Source organism: Aquarana catesbeiana, linkage group LG09, assembly GCF_042186555.1.
Source record: "Aquarana catesbeiana isolate 2022-GZ linkage group LG09, ASM4218655v1, whole genome shotgun sequence".
NCBI classification, from domain to species: Eukaryota; Metazoa; Chordata; class Amphibia; order Anura; family Ranidae; genus Aquarana; species Aquarana catesbeiana.
In genome coordinates this window covers 166,673,914-166,687,994 of record NC_133332.1, presented here as the reverse complement: position 1 = coordinate 166,687,994, position 14,081 = coordinate 166,673,914, and the positions used below count along the sequence as shown (strand labels likewise).

Below are 14,081 nucleotides of genomic sequence, written 5' to 3'. Positions count from 1 at the left end.
TCAATCCCTAGCCTCTCAACGAAAGACACATACAATCAATCACATAGGGATTCATTTTACACCTCATACAAAAAAAAACACACACACACATTTAACTCATATAAATATAAATCCTTCTATCAAATACTAATAACAAGTGTCACGAAATCAAATATATGACACAGAAAGTTCTAATTGCATTTGTATGGAGGATACATACCATTTCCCTATTCATCATACACTATGCAGAAATTAGCATCAGTTGCATACTTCTTACAATTCACTCATAGAACTAACACATAGGGTCCTTTCACACCAACGTTTTTACAACCACTACAGAATTATTCTAACCTAATATGGGAGATGATCAGTCTCCCTCACACATACAATATTCCCTAACAGTCTACAAAGATTACAAAGAAATTAACTTACATTTGTGAACATTCATTAACAAAATGTCATTATCTTCTGTTTTCTATCTAGCAATACAGTCACTCCACCTAGCAAAGTATGCATACACATGAACACAAATTCCTGACTATATATAAATATACAAATATTCACAGAATTATTAAAACTGACAGGTTAGTTAGTAATTACTTATGGACAGCAGTGCTCAGAGTAAAGCCAATAGGCACCGTATGCGCATACGTCTCCTTACCAAAACGCTTGTCTCAAGACACGAAAAACCACCAAGCCCTGCTTGCCACGGCGATCAGGAATGTCTCAACCTGATCTTAACTCAGACCGTTATAACAGATACATATAAACACATACACTTATAGCACAAAGACGATACATACCTTTTAACTTTGTTAACAAATGGAGCTCCAAAACCTTCACCTTATTTACCTGTCAGGATTTACCTTTCCTGACATCAACCTTCTAAACTCATGAGTATTATTTTACACCACAAAGGTACTTTTCCTACTAGTAGCTACATATCAGTACTGTTTCAGTTTTTTAACTTAGGCTTTCCAGGGATCTGATAACCCCAAAGCCTTCTCCTGATTGATTACCAATCCAGGAAACCAACATGCGTGTTACGCAAGTTCTCCAGGGGTCTTTAAGTCCCCAAAACCTCATCCAGACAAAATTTTGCAGTCAAGGTAAACAACATGCATGTTACGCAAGTTCTCCAGGGGTCTTTAAGTCCCCAAAACCTCATCCAGACAAAATTTAGCAGTCAAGGTAAACAACATGCATGTTACGCAAGTTCTCCAGGGGTCTTTAAGTCCCCAAAACCTCATCCAGACTTAAATTCGCAGTCCAGGGAATCAACATGCATGTTACGCCTAGGTTTACATAGAGAGTAATTAACCCTCTACAGGGGTACCCCTTCAGAAAATAAAGAAATCAAAGAAAAGAAAGAGAAAAGAGAAAAAACAAAAAAAAAATTAAAAAAATTAATAAATAAATAAATACATTTTCTACCCAGGGTATCTCATCCTGTACAATGTACTTTAAGGCACCCACAGTTGAGAAAACCCAACCTGCCATCACAAAGATCTGCCTGGTGGACAGCGATACCCCAACAACAACCACCCGCCCCTCCTAGCGCTAGCAAAACATGGCACAACACAATGCAGAACTAATAATAGGTGTCTGCTAACCTGATATAAATTGCGCATAATTGTGTTGAGCTCAGTGCCTCACCAGCATGGAGTTAGGCAAGATCGGAGTTGAGGTTATGCTGTCCCCGTACGGGCCACCAAATGAAGTAGAATAGTAAAGTATCGAACCAGGCAGAACTTCAGCAATGCAGGTTTATTAACAGCTGATAACATACAGGTTTATGTTTAAAATATTACAATATACAGGTCTAATTTATACAGTTTCTTACAATGCATGCATATTAGATATAAATATTCTTACCCTCTAACCAAATTTAAACAATTGTGAATTGTTCTCACCTTGAACCAGAATGGGTCTTTACTGCCAATTCTTGGGAACCTCTCACCTGATAGGGACCAGCCGATCGGCCGGTGGTCTGGTCACGTCACAGAGTTCTGGGCTCCAGCTTGACCAAGTTCTTGAGGGAAATTCACCTGAGACCACATTCTGGGACAAGTTAAGAAGTCTTCTCTGACTCGTACGAGGAGACAAGTTAGGACAGATACTTGCCCATTGGTTCTGACCTCTGTGACCCGTGCAATAGGGCAGCATACACAGAGTTCAGCCTTATGAGCTCCTATCTGACTTGTCCGAGGGGACAAGTTAGGACAGATACTTGCCCATTGGTTCTGACCTCCATGACCCGTGCAATAGGGCAGCATACATAGAGTTCAGCCTTATGAGCTCCTATCTGACTTGTCCGTCTAACAATTGCAGAGCTTGCATTTATATACCATTTCACAAGTCTTATCTCAACTATCTTTCTTACCTATGATTGGTCGCTAAGGTCTACATCAAAGTAACCAACCATAAATCTGACACCTGTTCTACAATCAGATAAACTTAATTATTCCCAAAATTCCTATATGTTCATTAAAGTGATTTATAACTGTTTTTGTCCAATTAAAAACACCTGTATAGAGACAGTCTGGCACCCAGCTGTGTTATCAAACTCTCCTTATCTTGATAAGATTTAACTAGCTTTAAGGATTTGCAGATTTACAACTTTGAGACAATTAACTTTCAATAACCCCACCAGATGTTTTATATGTTTCACTATATGCATGTATTTTAACAGTTTTAATGAGGGCACAAGCAGACCTTTGTTTGACCCTGTCAAACTTAATTAATGTTCTGTACATAACTTTCCTGTATTCCACCTAATTATTTTAACCACCTGTTTTCTTATCTGTCTGAGACAATTCTACATAACTTGAATCTATTCTAATGAACTTTCATCCAGTAGACTATCTTAATACATTTTCAAGAACACCTGTTTACAAGTACTTGTCATAAAGCAGAGGTCATTTAAAGTTCAACACTTATAAATGAAGACTTTCTAAATCTATGGAAAACACAGTATACATTATTAAAAGATTAATAATTGTTGCTTTACTTATTGAATAATAATATTGATAAAACCACTATTATATAATAATATGAATAATAATAATATTTATCAATAAAATATATGCAAATCAATATATATAATATGAAATACATTGGCTAATATGAGATTCCACAACAGGAGGTGACCCAGAACCCCATGGTCACTCTGACAGAGCTCCAGCATTTTTCTGTGTGGAGAGGAGAGCCTTCCAGAAGAACAACTATATTTGCAGCACTCCACCAATCAGGCCTGTATGGTAGAGTGGCCAGACTAAAGCCAGTAAAAGGCACATGACAGCCCACCTGGTGTTAGCCAAAAGGCACCTGAAGGACTCTCAGACCATGAGAACAAAATTCTCTGGTCTGATGAAACAAAGATTGAACTCTTTGACCTGAATGGCAAGCGTCATGTCTGGAGGAAACCAGGCACCGCTCATCACCTGACCAATACCATCATTACAGTGAAGCATGGTGGTGGCAGCATGATGCTGTGGGGTTGTTTTTCAGTGGCAGGAATGGGGGAACCAGTTAGCATCGAGGGAAAGATGAATGCAGCAATGTACAGAGACATCCTTGATGAAAACCTGCTCCAGAGTGCTCTGGACCTCAGATTGGGGCAAAGGTTCATCTTTCAGGACAGGACAACGACCCTAAGCACACAGCCAAGATAACAAAGGAGTGGCTAAGGGATAACTCTGTGAATATCCTAGAGTGACCCAGACTTGAACCCAATTGAACATCTCTGGAGAGATCTGAAAATGGCTGTGCACCGACGCTCCCCATCCAACCTGATGGCGCTTGAGAGGTTCTGCAAAGAAGAATGAGAGAAACTGCCCAAAAATAGGTGTGCCAAGCTTGTAACAACATACTCAAAAAAGACTTGAGGCTGTAATTGGTGCCAAAGGTGTGTCAACAAAGTATTGCACAAAGGCTTTGAATACTTATGTACGTGTGTGTGTGTGTGTGTGTTTTTTTTTTTTTTTTTTTTTTTCTAATATATATTTTTTTTTACAATAAATTTGCAAAGATTTCAAACTTCTTTCACGTTGTCATTATGGGGTATTGTTTGTAGAATTTTGAGGAAAATAATGAATTTAATCCATTTTGGAATAAGGCTGTAACATAACAAAATAAGAAAAAGTGAAGCGCTGTGAATACTTTCCGGATACACTATGTATGTATGTGTATATATACACACCATAGTTTTTGTAGACGCATTAACTTTCACACCAACCAATTAATATACACTTATTTTTTTTGGCCTAAATTGATGAAGAAATTGAATTTTCTTTTGTTTTTGTTGTTGTTAGGTTTTAAAACTAAGTAGAAAATGTAATTTTTATTTTATATTCAAAATGTTCTATCCTTTTTTTTTTTTTTTTTTTTTTTTTTTTTGTTTACATAATAAAACATGAAAAACCCAGTGATTATCAAATACCACCAAAATAAAAAAATTATATAAATTTAATTTGGTACAGTATTGCAATTGACAGGTAAAGTAGCACAGTGCTGAATAGCAAGAAAAATGCCCTGGTCATGAAGGGGGTAAAAACTGGAGCACAAGTAGTCCTTTTCAAACATCACCTGGTGCACTGGAAGAATCTTGGTACAGGGGCACTTCAGTTGACCAGTCCTGATGCAATCCTTATTTTGATATTGCTTGAATATTCTTTACTGGGTAAACTAGCACATCTCACTTTTTAACCAGAGGCACATGCATGTGTTTACATATGTAATCAGCTGAGACGGAAATATATCTCAAATGCCCTGGGAGCTAAAACAATATTGGCACTGGGAGGTTATCATTCCAATTACTGTCTTACTGATGCTCTTATAAATCTATTGCTCCCTGTTGTATTGTAGTGTTGTGTTTAGCCTTTTGTAGGCATCTGCTTGTGTAATGATTCTGTGACATTTTTACATAGATTGTATATAGTATTTTATTTTTAAATGCATTCATTCTATTATCTTTGCTCTTCTTTTTTTTGTTACTTTTTGCATATCCATTTTTATGATATATGATGGCTATCCATTTTAATTACACGTGGCTGCATAACTATTTCTGGTATTCATATGCTCCTATGCCAACATATGTATTGTGTATATATTAGTTATCCTTTAAACAGACCTGTTCATCAATGTGACGTGTTGTATATCTATAATTTTTTTTGTAATGTATAATTTTAAGTTCTTGCACAACTTCATGAATATCTGCATTTGAAATTATGTACTTCTTTTTTTGCTTCAGAGGATAACTGAACAAAGTTTTTAAAAGTTTGTTCAATCTATATTGGCACAGTTGCTCTTTTTGCAGCGACTTGATATTTCTCTGAGGATAGCCATTTATTTTGCTCTATTGAATCATTTGCCAGAACTAATTGCTGACAGATTCTGGTCCTAATTATGTATTCCCCAGAAGGGCTGTTTATCAGCATCATTCTAACAATATGTGTGCCTTAGAACATTCTTGGATTTACAGGATCATCTACACTGGCAGCATTTCAAATCTAAAGATCTTCTAAGATACCTGTGTATATAATAACTTATGTGATTCTCCACATATATCTAGAATATATTGTCCAGTGGAATTATAGATTTGAACTTTGATCTTTGTTTTATAAATGTTTGCGTTCATAACTTTACGCCTCTCCATCCTAGTTTGATTATCTGTTGAGGCTTCTATATGTGGTGATTATAGTTGGAAGTATAAGGCCTCATGCACACTGGTGTGTATACATTTATGCTCTAAATATGCTGGATTATTTTCTGCCAGAGCTTGGTAGAAAAAATGCCTCTAATGTATGGTGGTTTATGTGTTTGGTGTTGAGGGTAAATGCATTCTACTGGACAAATAGAGAGGGTATATTTACCCATCTGGAACAAAAATGATGATAAAAAACTTGACCCTTCTGCTCTGTAATATCCTACTGACTCATACTTTGCCAAATTAACTCTTCTGTACTGAGGACTGAGAGAAGGAACTGGAAGACTCCATCCAAGATGTCCGTGTACAATGTACCCCATACTCAGTCACATAGGGGGAGGGGAATCTTGGGGCCGGATTGTTAAAGGGGCTTCCAGATTCCGATAAGCCCCTAGCCCGCAGACCCCCACAACCATTGACCAGGGTTGTGGTGAAGAGGTCTCCATCCGCCATATTTTCAAAAAAAATCTATATTTTGAGGGGAACCCTATCCCAAATCTATATTTTGAGGGGAAGGGCCTGGTATGGATTGGGGGGGAGAACCCTATGCGTTTTTTTTTTTTCTCCCCCTCCCCATCTTCTTTGTTCTCCTTTTCAGTGGGAAAGCCTGCTGACAGCTTCAAACGCCTCCTGACTCGACATGAGGCTTTAATTTTAAAGCAAAGTAAGATGACGTTAACACTTTGTTTTGATACTGTGTGCAGCACTATGTGCTGTCCATTGTATCATTTTCATAGGCCTTTTAGTGGTGTTTTTAACACCACTCGAATGCTTGTTTTTAATGCCAGTGAGAATTTGGCCTTATCGTTCAGAACTGAAAGCAAGGAGAGACCCAACCAGATCCATAAGTTAAAGGAGCACACATACAATTGCATACACTTTGTTAGGCACACGGTTAACCCCTTGATTGCCTTGATTCCTGTTACCCAGACAGTGTCAGTGCGGTGTACAGTATCATCACTGCAGGGGTGGCCTGTCCATCGATCGCCGCCTCCCCCTATCCATGCATCCGGCCCCTTTCAGGACACCGGATGCATGGATTCCATTGCAGGGTGTTTTTGCTTTTTAAAAGCATTGATTATTATTATTTATTAGCCAGGGGCTCTAATAGGCTTCAAAATAAAGTGGGCTCGGGACGCAGAGAATGCACTCACAGCCCACCCAGGTGTGTTACGACAGCAAATGAATATTCACTATTGTAACACTGATCCTCCTCCCGGCCAATCGGGAAGCGAGTTTTGACACCCGATTGACTGAACGGACAGGCGATCCTATTGGTAGGCTAGGAGGAGGGGAGGAGCCACGCGCTGGAAGCCGCCGATGGTGCCTAGATAGGCTAAGTGCCGGCCCGACCGGCAAACAGCGGGGGCTTCAAAATAGGGTGGGCTTGGGGCACAGAGAATGTGCTCACAGCCCACCCAGGTTTGTTACAATAGCAAATATTTATTCGCTGTTGTAACACTGATCCTCCTCCCCGGCTGATCAGGAAGCAGGTTTTGACACCCAGCACCCGACTTGCTGAAAGGACAGGCGATCCTATTGGATGCCTAGGAGGAGCCACGCGCTGGAAGCCACCGATGTAGGAGAGGACACAGAGCCGCTACCCGCCTAGATGTGGGGCGGGAGAGGTACCCCCCAAAAATAACACCACCAGCCTCCACTGGATCACTGTATTGGTGTCACTCGCCAGATTGCCCACCACACTATCAGTCACATTATAGGTCGCTGATCACCGCTGTTACGAGTATGGTGTCCGTGCAAATCAATATCTTGATAACGATCAGAACTATACTAGTATGCCCAAAAACGTAGTGTTAGCAGGATCAGCCTCGATCACTGCCAGCGCTTGCGACATATAGTAGAAAACATGTTGCTCTAAATTTACGAAGAATTTTGATTCTTATTGGATAGGGTTTATAACAAAGTAGAAAATATTATTTTTTTCATTTAAATATAATAAGAAAACCCATTGATGATCAAAAACCACTAAAAGAGAGCTTTATTTAAGTGAAAAAAAAATAATATAAATCTCATTTGCGTACAATGTTGCGTGACTGAGTAAAGGCCAGATAAAAAAGCACAGTGCTCAGTAGCACAAAAATGGTCTGGTCATGGAGGAAGGAAACCTTCCTGAGGTCAAATGGTTAAGGTAAAAAAAGATCTTCTACTTCCTGTTCCTCCCTCTCTAAATACCTGAATCCTTTCTCAATTCAGTACTGTAATCTGCTGTGGAGGTGCTGATCTCTCTCCTGGTCTGGGTGCGAAATAGCACATTTTTCCGTATCGCACAAAAATGTGCTGCCTTTTGCAGACAATTCTTAATTACACCACCTTGCATCTAGCAAATATGCATACATTTTGCAAAGAAACAAATGTGTATGACCGCACTCAAAATATCAAGTGTTAAACTACCGAAAACAAAATGTTAATATCCACAAAATATTCACTTTCAAAATATTGTGCAAAATCGCGTGACTTTGAAGTCGTATAAGTTTGAAAGGGGCCTAATAGTTATTCCTAAATCCAAATAACAAAAACAAGTCCTTAAGCAGGGGTCTCAAACTCAAATTACCTGAGGGCCACAAGACAAGTTTTCATATACCATGGGGGCAGCATGCAAATTTTCAAACTTCAAAAACAACAGCACAGCTGCCAGCGGACGCACTATTAACCCCCAGCACTGGTGTCAGCGGATGCACTATTAAGTGTCAGCAAATGCACTATTATCCCCCATCACTGGTGTCAGCGGACGCACTATTATCCCCCAACACTGGTGTCAGCGGACGCACTATTATCCCCCAGCACTGGTGTCAGCGGACGCACTATTATCCCCCAGCACTGGTGTCAGCGGACGCACTATTATCCCCCAACACTGGTGTCAGCGGACGCACTATTATCCCCCAGCACTGGTGTCAGCGGACGCACTATTATCCCCCAGCACTGGTGTCAGCGGACGCACTATTATCCCCCAGCACTGGTGTCAGCGGACGCACTATTATCCCCCAACACTGGTGTCAGCGGACGCACTATTATCCCCCAGCACTGGTGTCAGCGGACACACTATTATCCCCCAGCACTGGTGTCAGCGGATGCACTATTATCCCCCAGCACTGGTGTCAGCGGATGCACTATTATCCCCCAGCACTGGTGTCAGCGGATGCACTATTAAACCCCAGCACTGGTCTCAGTGGACGCATTATTAAACCCTCAGCACTGGTGTCAGCGGATGCATTATTGAACCCTCAGCACTGGTGTCAGCGGATGCATTATTGAACCCTCAGCACTGGTGTCAGCGGATGCATTATTAAACCCTCAGCATTGGTGTCAGCGGATGCATTATTAACCCACAAATACCCCCCACACTTCACAAATACCCATCAACACTTCACAAATACCCCCTCTTCACAAATTTCAAGGACTTTGCTCAGCCTCGGTGTGGTGGCTCACTTACCCCTCCTCCTGGCAGTCAGCTGATGGCCTGATCTTCTGCCTCCTGAGTCCTCTCCTCCTGTCAGGTCCTGGCTTCAACACAGGCCTAGTGGCAGGGCATACAGAGAACACCACAATCTCCCGCCCTGAGGTGGGAGCAGGACCCTGGTTCCAGGGCTGAGCACAGCCTCCGAGGGAGCACAGCTCTGGTCGATAATCAGTGGCTGGGTGGGTGGGGCGATGTACGGATCTTCCCTCTGCTCTGTTTTCTCTCTGCTCTCCTGTGCTGTGTCTGTTTCCTTTGCTGTGTGCGCTGGGCTGCAGCAGCATGTGGGGAAGAGGACACAGGAGATGGAGAGAGAAAGCTCCCAGCCGCTGTGCGGTGCACCCCGCGCACCCGCCCAGGATCGGTCCTGCCTGCGGGCCATTTGTAACAGGTCCATGGGCTGGTACTTTGACACCCCTGCCTTAAAGTGATTGTAAAGTCTGTTTTTTTTTGGGGGGGGGGGTTTAATTAACAAACATTTTATACTTACCTGTTCTATGCACAGGTTTTACACAGACCAGCCTGGATCCTCCTGTTTCCGGGTCTCTCTTCCGAGCCACGACCTGGCCCAGCCCCCTCTCTCTTGATTGGCTGACTGGTTTTGATAGCATAGATAGCCAATCATGCTGCACTGCTGTCTCAGCCAATGAGGGGAGTCCCGGGCAGCTTAGACAATCCTGCAACATCACTGGATAAAGATTGGCTCAGTTAACCACTTCCATACCAGGCATTTTCACCCCCTTCCTGCCCAGGCCAAATTTCAGCTTTCAGCGCTGTCACACTTTGAATGAGAATTGTGCGGTCATGCGACGTTGTACCCAAATTCATTTTGGTCCTTTCTTTTGGTGGTATTTGATCACCTATGCGGTTTTTATTTTTTGTGCTATAAACCAAAAAAGAGCGACAATTTTGAAAAAAAAAAAAACACAATATTTATTACTTTTTGCTATAATAAATATCACAATTTTTTTACTCAGTTTAGGCCGATATATATTCTTCTACATATTTTTGATTAAAAAAAATCACAATAAGCGTATATTGATTGGATTGCGCAAAAGTTATAGCGTCTACAAAATAGGGGATAGAATAATGGCATTTTTATTTATTTATTTTACTAGTAATGGCGGTGATCTGCGATTTTTAATTTATTTTATATTGTGACTGCGATATTGCAGTGGACATATCGGACACTTTTGACACTATTTTGGGACCAGTGATATTTATACAGTGATCCGTGCTATAAAATGCATTGATTACTGTATAAATGTGACTGGCAGGGAAGGGGTTAACACTAGGGGTTATAAGGGGTTAACTGTGTGTACTAGGGAGTGATTCTAACTGTAGGGGGAGGGGACTCACAAGGGGAGAAGACCGATCAGTGTTCCTCTGTAATGGGAACACACGCATCAGTCTCCACACACACACACACACACACACACAGAGAGATCCACATCGCTGCTCTGTGACGAGCAGTCGCGTGTGCATCTCCACAATGCAGGGAAAAAATGCATGCACAGTATTCTCCATGTATTCCAATGGCCATAGTTCACACCAGTGCAGTCAGTACCAGTCAGTTTCTGGTGCAGAAAAAAAAGTAGAACTTTTTTTTTTTGTTTTTTTTGTTTGTATGCACAGATCTGTACTGGAACACAGCAAAATGTTTTAAAAACGCGCTGGAACTGTGTGTGGTGTGAACTGTAAGCAAAAACTCATCCAGAATGTATCCGGAGTACATTTTTGTGCTGCGAACGGACCCTTGAGCCTTTAACACAATACTGCTTTAGCAATTTAGTACTGACTGACAGAACAATATAAGAAAAAGCGATTGTATATAGCTGTGTGTTAACGGCCAAAGTTCATGTGTCAAGCAACAATCTCATCCTGATTAGTGCACAAGCAAACCAGTGCTGCACCCTGCTCTTTCATCTGCTGCACTCTGAAGTCTCTCTCTCTCTCGGGATTTTGTGTGTGTGTGTATATGTGTGTGTGTGTATATATATGTATATATATATATGTATATGTGTGTGTGTGTGTATATATATATATATGTATATGTGTGTGTGTGTATATATATATATATATATATATAATTACACACACACTATCTCACAAAAGTGAGTAAACCCCTCCCGTAGTAAATATTTTGTTATATCTTTTCTTTTCATGTGACAACACTGAAGAAATGGCACTTTGCTACAATGTTAAGTTGTGAGTGTACAGCTTGTATAACAGTGTAAATGTGCTGTCCCTTTAAAATAACTCAACATACAGCCATTCATGTCTAAACCGCTGGCTACAAAAGTGAGTACACCCCTAAGTGAAAATGTCCAAATGGGGCCCAAAGTGGCCACCATTTATTTTCCAGCACTGCCTTAACCCTCTTGGGCATGAAGTTCACTAGAACTTCACAGGTTGCCACTGGAGTCCTCTTCCACTCCTCCATGACGATATCACGGAGCTGATGGATGTTAGAGACCTTGTGCTCCTCCATCTTCCCATTTGAGGATGCCTCACAGATACTCGATATGGTTTAGGTCTGGAGACATGCTTGGCTCTCCCATCACCTTTACACTTAGCTTCTTTAGCAAGGCAGTGGTCGTCTAGGAAATGTTCTTGGGGTCGTTATCATGTTGGAATACTTTGGGGGGGGGGGGGAATCATGCTCTGCTTCAGTATGTCACAGTAAATGTTGGAATTCATGGGGTTTCCTCAATGAACTGTAGCTCCCCAGTACCGGCAGCACTCATGCAGCCCCAGACCATGACACTCCCACCACCATGCTTGACTGTAGGCAAGCCACACTTATCTTTGTACTCCTCACCTGGTTGCTGCCACACATGCTTGAAACCATCTGAACCAAGAAAGTTTATCTTGGTCTCATCAGACCACAGGACATGGTTCCAGTAATCCATGTGCTTGGTCTGCTTGTCTTCAGCAAACTGCGGGCTTTCTTGTGCATCATCTTTAGAAGAGGCTTCCTTCTGGGATGACAGCCATGCAGACCAATTTGATGCAGTGTGCGGCGTATGGTCTAATCACTGACAAGCTGACCACCCCACCAACCTTTGCAGCAATGCTGACAGCACTCATAAGTCTATTTCCCAAAGAAAACCTCTGGAGTGGAAGCTGAGCACATGCACTCAACTTCTTTGGTCAACCATGGCGAGGCCTGTTCTGAGTGGAAACTGTCCTGTTAAACCACTGTATGGTCTTGGCCACCGTGCAATCTTCATATAGCCTAGGCCATCTTTATGAAGAGCAACAATTCTTTTCAGATCCTCAGAGAGATCTTTGCCATGAGGTGCCATGTTGAACTTCCAGTGACCAGTATGAGAGAGAGAGCGATAACACCAAATTTAACAGACCTGCTCCCCATTCACACCTGAGACCTTGTAACACTAATGCCCCGTACACACGGTCGGACTTTGTTCAGACATTCCGACAACGAAATCCTAGGATTTTTTCCGACGGATGTTGGCTCAAACTTGTCTTGCATACACACGGTCACACAAAGTTGTTGGAAAATCCGATCGTTCTAAACGCGGTGACGTAAAACACGTACGTCGGGACTATAAACGGGGCAGTGGCCAATAGCTTTCATCTCTTTATTTATTCTGAGCATGCGTGGCACTTTGTCCGTCGGATTTGTGTACACACGATCGGAATTTCCGACAACGGATTTTGTTGTCGGAAAATTTTATATCCTGCTCTCAAACTTTGTGTGTCGGAAAATCCGATGGAAAATGTGTGATGGAGCCTACACACGGTCAGAATTTCCGACAACAAGGTCCTATCACACATTTTCCATCGGAAAATCCGACCGTGTGTACAGGGCTTAACAAGTCACATGACATCGAGGAGGCTAATTGGGCCCAGTTTGGACATTTTCACTTAGGGGTGTACTCACTTTTGTTGCCAGCGGTTTAGACTTTAATGGCTATGTGTTGAGTTATTTTGAGGGGACAGCAGATTTCCACTGTTATGCAAGGTGTACACTCACTATTTTACGTTGTAGCAAAGTGTCATTTCTGCAGTGTTGTCAAATGAAAAGATATAATAAAATATTTACAAAACTGTGAAGGCTGTACTCACTTTTGTGAGGTACCGTGTACAATGTGTGTGTATATATGTGTATGTGTATACACAGTGGGGACAGAAAGTATTTAGACCCCCTTCAATTTTTCACTCTTTGTTATATTGCAGCCATTTGCTAAAATCATTTAAGTTCATTTTTTTCCCTCATTAATGTACACACCGCACCCCATATTGACAGAAAAACACAGAATTGTTGACATTTTTGCAGATTTATTAAAAAAGAAAAACTGAAATATCACATGGTCCTAAGTATTCAGACCCTTTGCTGTGACACTCATATATTTAACTCAGGTGCTGTCCATTTCTTCTGATCGTCCTTGAGATGGTTCTACACCTTCATTTGAGTCCAGCTGTGTTTGATTATACTGATTGGACTTGATTAGGAAAGCCACATACCTGTCTATATAAGACCTTACAGCTCACAGTGCATGTCAGAGCAAATGAGAATCATGAGGTCAAAGGAACTGCCTGAAAAGCTCAGGGACAGAATTGTGGCAAGGCACAGATCTGGCCAAGGTTACAAAAAAAATTCTGCTGCACTTAAGGTTCCTAAGAGCACAGTGGCCTCCATAATCCTTAAATGGAAGACGTTTGGGATGACCAGAACCCTTCCTAGAGCTGGCCGTCCTGGCCAAACTGAGCTATCGGGGGAGAAGAGCCTTGGTGGGAGAGGTAAAGAAGAACCCAAAGATCACTTTGGCTGAGCTCCAGAGATGCAGTCGGGAGATGGGAGAAAGTTGTAGAAAGTCAACCATCACTGCAGCCCTCCACCAGTTGGGGCTTTATGGCAGAGTGGCCCAACGGAAGCCTCTCCTCAGTGCAAGA

General features: G+C 41.7%; 1 protein-coding gene across 1 annotated transcript in view; it reads left to right on the top strand.

The window, feature by feature from the left end:
* The window catches only part of TMEM164 (transmembrane protein 164), a 166,193-nt gene that overhangs the window by 80,610 nt on the left and 71,502 nt on the right, over window positions 1–14,081 (top strand). The window lies entirely within an intron of this gene.